General features: G+C 41.5%; 1 pseudogene; it reads left to right on the plus strand.

Moving 5' to 3' along the window:
* Positions 1–2,894: 2,894 nt before the first annotated feature.
* Positions 2,895–5,354, plus strand: LOC147461177 (uncharacterized; annotated as a pseudogene).
* The last annotated feature ends 3,706 nt before the right edge of the window (positions 5,355–9,060 follow it).

Here is a 9,060-nt window from a genome sequence, read left to right on the forward strand (position 1 = left end):
AATAAACCTAAATCTAATTTAACGTAAGTCTACATCTAACCTAATCTTTAACGTCTTTTGGGATAGTTTCCTACGACGTTAAAACTCTCTTCTTCTTGTGCGTGCGTGTGTGTGTGTGTGTGTGTGTGGGTAAACCTAAATAAACCTAAGTCTAATCTAATATAACATAAATCTAAATCTAACGTAAATTATGTTATATTAAAAACAAAGAACTAAACTAACAGGGATTATAAGAACCTTAAAACTAATTTAACACATAATTTTTCACATAACTCGGCAAGAGTTGGCATTCTCATCACTAAAGATGTGAGAGTTAACTTCCGGCGGTGACGCTGCCTCATCTCCATCCACATCTGACGACAGCAATTGGCCCTTTAGACCGTTCTTGCTCTTGTTACTAACTTTGAAGTTGCTGTTGAATGACTAGAGGTTGTCTAGATGGTCATTGTGTCGGGGATGTAGTGACTCTTGCCGCCCTGAAGATCCACCTTCTTCCCTATCTTCTGAAGACATTTCACCAGTACTTTTGGATCGACGGAGCCCACCATGAGTGAAGGCAGCAATACCCTATATTCCATTGAGGGCTTTCTTCACCCGCTTCATGCAGGCATCGCAGTCTATGGAGACCTAAATCTAATCTAATATAACGTAAATCTAAATCTAGCGTAAATAAACGTAAATCTAGTTAAAAATAAACCTAAATCTAATCTAATTTAACTTAAATAAACCTAAATCTAATTTAACGTAAGTCTACATCTAACCTAATCTTTAACGTCTTTTAGGATAGTTTCCTACGACGTTATAACTCTCTTCTTCTTGTGTGTGTGCGCGTGTGTGGATGTGTGTGCCAATAAAAAGAGATAAATGGTATAACCTTTCTATCACCCATGCCAAGTATGATAGATTGATTATGCCATTTCCCTCTTGAATAATAGGTCTTTAGTTCAACTCCTCGTCGGCTAGATCTTTAGGTCTTTTAATTTTAATTAGTTTCCTACGACGTTAAATTAGTTTCTCTCTCTTTCTCTCTCAATGTGTGTGCGTTTTTTTGGATCGTATGCATGTTTTCTCTCTCTTTTCCTCTCTCAATGTGTGCGTTTTTTGTTTATGCATGTTCTCTCTCTCTTTTCCTCTCTCAATGCGTGCGTTTTTTGTTTATGCATGCTCTCTCTCTCTTTTCCTCTCTCAATGTGTGTGTGCATTCTTTGTTTATGTATGTGTGTGTGCGTTTTTGTTTATGTTTGTACTCTCTCTCTCTCTCTCTCTCTCTCTCTCTCTCTCTCAAAAACACTATGTGTGTGTATGTGTGTGTGTGTGAGAGAGAGAGAGAGGGAGAGAGAAAGAGGCGAAGGGAACATGAGAATGAGGAGAGGGAAGGAGCATACCTGGCTCTCCTTCCTCTCCTCGTGTGTGTGTGTGTGTGTGTGTGTGTGTGTGTGGAGAAGAAAAAGAGAGAGAGAGAGAGAGAGGAAGAGCGTTACCTGCTCCTTGCTTGAGGGCGCCGAAAAACTCAGATCTGAGATCTGAGTTTTTGGGCGCGCTCGGTTATTTTTTTAGCCCAGCCGGCGTCGCTATGAGCGTCGCAAATTTCTTTGTAAATTTGCGACGCTCATAGCGACGCCGGGAATTTTTTTTTGAGCGTCGCTGTGTGAGCGTCGCTAATATGAATAGCCTCTTGTAGTGTTAGTGCATGAAGCTTTCATCTTCATTGCACTAGCTAGTTTTGAAGGAACACAAAGAATTGTATTGTACAATGTCTCTCTTGATGGGAGAAAACATAATACAAAGCCTTTTGGAGGGGGGACCGGCTCCATGCAAATCCGGTCCTCAACTGTTGTCAATAGCTTAATTTCTCTCTCTTTTGAAGGTATTGTCGATGCTATCTAACTAGGTGTTATGCTTTTTGTTGCTCTCTCTCCACCCAAGCACTCTTGTAATTCTCATTAGGAATCTATTCTAATGAAATGCCCACTATGTTCATGCTCATTTCCGCTACACACAAGTTATTAGGCCATTAAATGTTACAGGTATCTCCTGAGATGCTCTTGATAAAATTGAAGTGGAAAAGGTGAAGGGAGCCCGTGGAAAGAGGTGCAGTAGACAGGTGGAAAGGGGGAGAGGGAGAGAGAGAGAAAGGTCATTTCCCAGATGCAGACAGAGGGTGTGGGCATGGGTCGGCAGTTGCGACAGAGGGGAGAGCGAGAGAGACACGGAGCCAGCTCGTCTGAGCAGTCTGTGTAGCTGGAAGAGGGGGTCGCGATGGGTGCGCAGGTCCGGCAGAGGGCAGAGGGCAGAGCCAGAGAGACACGGAGGGAGCTTGTCTGAGCGACTGTGTAGCTGGAAGAGGGGGTCGCGATGCGTGCGCAGGTCCGACAGAGGGCACAGGCGAAGTCCGAGCTGCAGAGGGTGAGGCCATCGCTGCGTAGGTAGGGCAGAGGGAAGGGGGTCACGCAGAGGCGAGAGAGACGAAGGGGAAGAGAGAGGAGAGGGAGGGTATCTGAGTAGATTCGGTGTAATGGGGGCGTAGACCCAGTAAGTTGAGCGAGTATATATACTATATACAACGTATGCCTATTATATACAACGTATAAGTTGGTAATAAATGTGCCTACGTAACGTATAACTTGGTAATAAATGTGCTACTATTTTTGGATGGGTTTTTCGAGCCGAATCTTTAGCAGATGCTTTAGAGCATGAAAAGGAAAAAGCAGTTGGCGGAGGACACGTGACATGAGACTGGCAAGTGCTGGGCATGCACGCGAGCAGTATAGTATATGTTTTAATATAGATGTATAGTTCCTTCCAACCCAAAAAGGCCCACAGTGGATCAAATGGGCTTTGACCGATCCACCGGCGAACTGTTTGCGAACGAGTCCTGCTCGACGGACCCGTACATGCTCGATGAGAGGTTTGTGTGTTTCGACTCTCTCTCGAGAGGAAGATCAAGGCATGCAATCCTGAGAACAGAAGAGACTATGAAGCCCGTTTCCTATGCCCTGTTTGCTGCTCTGATCGTGGTGGTGCTGCTGGTCATACGCCTTGACTGGGCTCCCTTCCTCCTCCTGCGCTTCGCCCAGTTCTTCGGCGGCGCCAGCTTCATTCAGGCATTGAGCGGTTCCCAGGTGCCCGCCTCCGACCTGGTGCGCACCTACTGGTACACCTTCTCCCTCACCAATATCCTATGCCTGTATGTCATAGCCGTGTCTTGTGAGCTCAGCAATGGCTTCTTCTTTACGTGATCTGCCCGTCCCAGTTCACTCGTGCAGCGTTTGTCCTATCCCTGATTGACCACCACAACCCACGGCTATTCCTGCTCACATTCTCCATAGGTATGGCTTTGAGATTGTTCCCCAGACCGCAGCATGCCCCTGAATTGGCCCTGTCCAATCGGATCTCCTGCAGATTTACTGAGTTTTTCTTCTACATGACCCTCCCCACACAAACACAGATCTGGCACTGGCATTATATGGTACCTCTAGCCCTCCTCGTCTGCGTGAGCAGGACTAATGAGGTGTTTTGGATATGGAGAAGCTGTCATTAAGAGATCAGCTGCCGCGACCAAGAGAGAAAGCGGTTGGAGTGGTTCCATAGACAAGTCTCTATCAAGGTATTTGAGATGCGGTCCTGTAGGGGGCCGTACGAAGATTTCAAGATCACTTTTTTTCAATCTAGGCGTATTAACATCCTTAACAACAGGTATTGTTGGCCTAACAGGCCAGTAGAAGAATCGGAAATGGATGATTTCGGAGTTCCACAGATCTCGCAGCGACCAGAATCTATGAGACACATGGGCTATCCAAGTGATCCATGCTCAAGGCCAGAGGTGGAAGATCGCTTTGCTGAACTGATAGAAAAACTCCACCCCACAAATTTAAGAAGATGTCTAGAAAGATGGGATATCTACCTGTTTTGGATTGTTGTGATGGCCATAGCTGCTATCACTGCCTTCTCAGTTCTTTCAGCTGTGGGGTTAGCTGCTCATTTGTCAGCTACTTTCTCAAACATATCTCTGGTGGTGTTCAGCATAATTGGCATCCCTATTTTGTTAATGAGGTTAGCATTCATGCGTAGCATTGGCCAGCTGGATATGGCACAGTGGTTCTCTGAGATGGGCTTGTTTGCAAAGGTTCTTATTGTGGCTGGCCTTCCATTGCAGCCATCATCATCCTCGTGGGAGCTTGTCGTCAAAGGTGTGGAAGGCCTGGAATTGGTAGGCTACGTCTTAGTGTACAAATTGTGTGCTGCTATGCTTCTTGCCTTCCTCATTCTCTCGTCATACCTGGCTGAAATGACCAAGGCTAAAACGATTTGGTACAATCGCTTGCGGCCTTCTTTACTTTTTGAGGATTCAAGCTGGTACCATATAATACGAACTGAAAAAATTATATGGTTGGCTGAAGTTGTCCTTGATACTAGAAGAGCATGCATGTGTTCACGGTTCTACTCTTGCAATCACAAGCAGCTAATGGATGTCATGTCATTGCTAGAAGACCTAGACAAAGCTTTGGCTGGGGATTGTAATGACACTAATATTTTTACTGGTTTACTACCTGAGTCATTAGTAGTAATATCTGATGATCCCGCTATCAGAAAGCGAGCCATTACAGCCGGCCTGTTTAAGTCTCTCATGAAGGACTTTGAGAGTTTTACAACTGGATCAGGGCTGGAGGAATTTTGCTCACAACTATATCCAATCCTTGCCTTGCTGCACAGAATCTACTTAATGCACTCAGAAACAACTACCATACTTGCAATGCTTGAAGATCAAGTGGCTCAAGTGTTGGAGTCCTTTGCAAGTGCTCGGTCGGAGCACAGACCCTCAGTACCCTCAAGTGATCTGAAGCTGATGGCCATTCAGCTAAAAGTTTCCATGCTCCTCTTCCACTTCGAGGCGCCTGATGTACTTCTTTCGTCATCCCAAGCAGATGAACTCATTGTATGGTTGGAGGTGAGGAAGACTGCCTGGCATTCGGTATTGTGATTTCATATAGCAGTCCCACCGTGATCGCCAAAATGGAATGAGCTAGACAGCTATTCCAGGTTGGTGTTAGGTTGGTGTTAGACTTGAGTGAGCCAGTTGAGACTTCAGACAGTTAAAAAAACCGAAACTCGAAAGAGAGTGGCGAAGCCAATTTCTCTCTCTCTCTCTCTCTCTCTCTCTCTGTGGAGTTCAAGACTCGTCAGATGGATCTTTGAGGTCTCTTGGGATAAAACTTCTCTCTCTCTCTCTCTCTCTCTCTCTCTCTCTCTCTCTCTCTCTCTCTCTCTTAAATCCCATGTAAGTATGTTGGAATTAAACCAGTTACAATAACTCAATACATCATACCCTTTGCACTCAATCCAGTTACACAAAATATATGAATTTCACCACATATTTATGTCCTTAACTAGCAGCCTATGCACTCATGCCCTAACTTTTTTTGTATTGTCCTGCGGTTGGTTGCTTTGTTATTTTGTCCTCCACTTCATAATCTTTCCAATTTTATTATGGGTGAATTGCACATTAAATCAATTCACTACAACAGGTCGTGCGTAAATTGACGTCTATCCTTGAGTAAATGGACGTGATATAAAATTTTAACACATCAATAAATGCGTGTAAATACATGTTGAATTAATCGTATCATCGATATACATATCGATAATTGAACCGTCCAAATAACCGTCGACAAAATTTGTTCGCTGAGCAAATTGTCAATGCCACTTAAACAACTTAAACAAGGGCAACACATTAACACATCAGTCATATTATCGAACTTTATGTTCAAATTTAGTATGTAGTATATTTTACCTGAAAACCTCTATGACACTCTTGGCAAATCATCTATACATAATAGAATTCAAGTTCAATATTGCCAGAGTGGAATGAAAAAACTTTTTGTGCCATTGTAGAGGAGAATACAAGCAAGAGTCGACTTCGTCTTTCCTTTTTCATCGTCACGCTTATGCTGTCGCTCGACGTAGATGGGATGATTGAGGTAAACAGACGAAGTTTTTTCCACCTTGGTTTTCAATGAAGGGGTCTATGTCAAAGAAGACATTCAAAATTTGTATCATCTTAAGTTCTTAGAATGTCACATGAAGTGTTGGCAGGGTGGACTCCACCGACGCGGGTTCATTTGATATTTTCTCCTGTGTTGCGTCTTTGATGAGGTTGGAGCAAGATCTAGAATTGAGGGTTGTCTATTATCTACTAACCATGGATTGATAATGTAAGTCTTGTACTTGTTTTACGAAAAAAAGATCATTCTTGTGTATGTGTTGATCAAAGATTATTTGCTTTCAAAAGATTTGATGCTTACATTACATACAAAGATACGTCATCCTATCATCCATAAATAATTTGAAAATCAAACAACAAATTAAGTAATAATGACTATGTAATCTATATTTTAAACACCGTAGCTACTCTTTTGATTGTGCAATCAAACTATGTATATATTTTTTTATTTTTTTAACTTTTACAATATTATAGTTTATTTTTTACTTTATATGCACGAATTTAATATGCCCATTTCAGAAGTACAAAACGTACTACATACTACAAACGATCTTATACTATAAAATTAATTCTTACACTATCTATAGCTACTATGTTTTATCAATTATATATGTATATCTAATTTATATAATTTACTATTTAATTATCATTTGAGTACATATATACTATCAATTAAATAAGTACAATCAATTTGTGTTGTTTACACTCATATAATTATAATTATAATTAATTTTTTATTTTTTATTTATTATATCTTATTTTTTATTTAATTTATTTAATTATACATTTCATGTTAAAAGTAACTAATAAAAAATCTATTTAAAAATATACAATTAATTACCATGTACTATACAATGTGTATTTGTGTGTGATTATTTATAGATAGTTACATATATATGATCATGTGCAACTATGTAACATTTAATGGCCTAATAACTTGTGTGTAGCGGATATTACATGAACATAGTGAGCATTTCTTTAGAATAGATTCCTAATGAGAATAACAAGAGTGCTTGGGTGGAGGGAGCAACAAAAAGCATAACACCTAGTTAGATAGCATGAACAATACTTCAAAAGAGAGAGAAATTAAGCTACTAACAACAGTTGAGGACCGGATTTACATGGAGCCGGTCCCCCCTCCAAAAGGCTTTGTATTATGGTTTCTCCCATCAAGAGAGACATTTTACAATACAATTCTTTGTGTTTCTTTGATACTAGCTAGTGCAATGAAGATGGAAACTTCAAGCACTAAGCAAAACACTTATTAAACACAACATCAATTCCCCCACGGTCTCAGACCCAAGACCTCACACACCTTCGAAGATGGTGAGAGCTAGCGGGGTATGAGTGTAGATTGAGAGGAAGAAGGAGTAGTCTTACGAGAAAGATGTACATCTCCTCACATAATCACTCATATTAGCATATCTTAGCTTAGTAATTAGCATGGTAGAGGAGATGAGCATGCATTGAAGCTTGGCTCTTGGTTGGATTTGCATCACAAAGCCAAGAGTTGTTGGTGTAGGCCTCCCTTCTCACAAGCTTGGAGTAGGTGATAAGCTTTCCATTAAATCTTGAGAAGGAGAGAGAGAGTCTTCTTACTCCACACATGGACTAGTGCGAGTGTGTATGCAAAAATTCCTTTGAAAAATCAGCCCCCTCTCTCTCTCTTGGTCGACCCCTCTTGCTATTTGCTCATGCAGACATCCCATTGGACCTCCCCAGCCTTAGCCAATAGGATTTCAAGAGCATAAGTGATAGCCTTCTGACATGTGTCCCCGTTTCCCCTTTTGTGAGATCTTTAGCTAGTTAATTAATGCAACTAAACTCTCATTGGACCTCTTTGTCTCCTGGCCAATAGGAATTAGGCAAGCCATTGGGCTGCTGAATGCTCTGCTGAATGCTCATTGGACCCCTTGGGAGACTGTCCAATAGTCTTCTAGAGAGCTTAATTCTTATTGGTTCTTTTATTAAGCGTTTTTAAAATAATTAAACTAGATTTACTCTAGCCTAATTCTCATTGGTCCACCTCCATGGCCATCCAATAGGATTGATCTGGGTTAGGGAAGTGACATGTGTCCCTCTTTTCCCTTGTGTAAAGGAAGCTTGTGTGTGTGTGTGTTTCTCTCTCATCCCCTACTTCTTGGGCTCGCCCCCTCCTATGTAGGACTTGTGAAGACTTTTTGGGACACACACAAAGCATCCAATTTCCCTAGTGTTTGACCTTTGAACTCAACCTTTGAATTTTGGAACCTTAGCATTTTGGAAGTCTTAATGGACTGAACCTTAGGGTCTTTTAAGCCCATTGTTGCACCTTGCTCTTTTGCAGATGGCCCCCCTTTGGATCCCTATTGTGGCCGGTCTGCCAACTTAACCAATATCCTATCTTTTTCTCCCCTAGCACTTCCCCATATTAAATGATCAGTTTAGCATGAAAAAATCATTTTGGAGAATTAGATAGTAGTTATTATGACATTACCTCTCTCTTGAAATAAAAGTCATCCTCGACTATGGGGTAGAGAAGATAAAGCATATTCATTAGTCCTTTAATTTCTAGCGGGTAGAGGATCCCTATGTTACCCTACGACATCGTTCCAGAATGGATGACTAGTCCATTTGGCGCTTGAGAGCCTAAGCTGCCGCCGCAAGCATGTCTGTACATTAGTCCTATCAATCTTCCATAGTAGAGTGACAAGCTCTACTTGGTGTTTGGAAGACGTCATCTCCGCAAACTTGATCTAAGCATGCATACTACTTTACATTTGTGCACAATAAAGAAAAAGAGAGTCTTATAAGACAAAAACTTTGTTCATTTTAAACATTTGTACATTTCCTTACTCTAGGGAAGCATTGCAAGCATTGACAAGGTTTAGTTTATCCTTTAGTTGTATGCCTTGCATCCATCTAGCATCTTCAAAAATATTCAAAAGGATAATTCTTAAACTTAATAAGATATCGTCGGATAGTCTTACCACCTCTTAGTACCTTGTCTTCATGTCGGAGAATGGACTCGGGCTGCAGCACCTCTTCTTGGTCCTCAATCTCTGGTGGGTCTTCAATAG

This window comes from Adiantum capillus-veneris, chromosome 3 (genome assembly GCF_014529385.1).
Source record: "Adiantum capillus-veneris isolate H3 chromosome 3, ASM1452938v2, whole genome shotgun sequence".
NCBI classification, from domain to species: Eukaryota; Viridiplantae; Streptophyta; class Polypodiopsida; order Polypodiales; family Pteridaceae; genus Adiantum; species Adiantum capillus-veneris.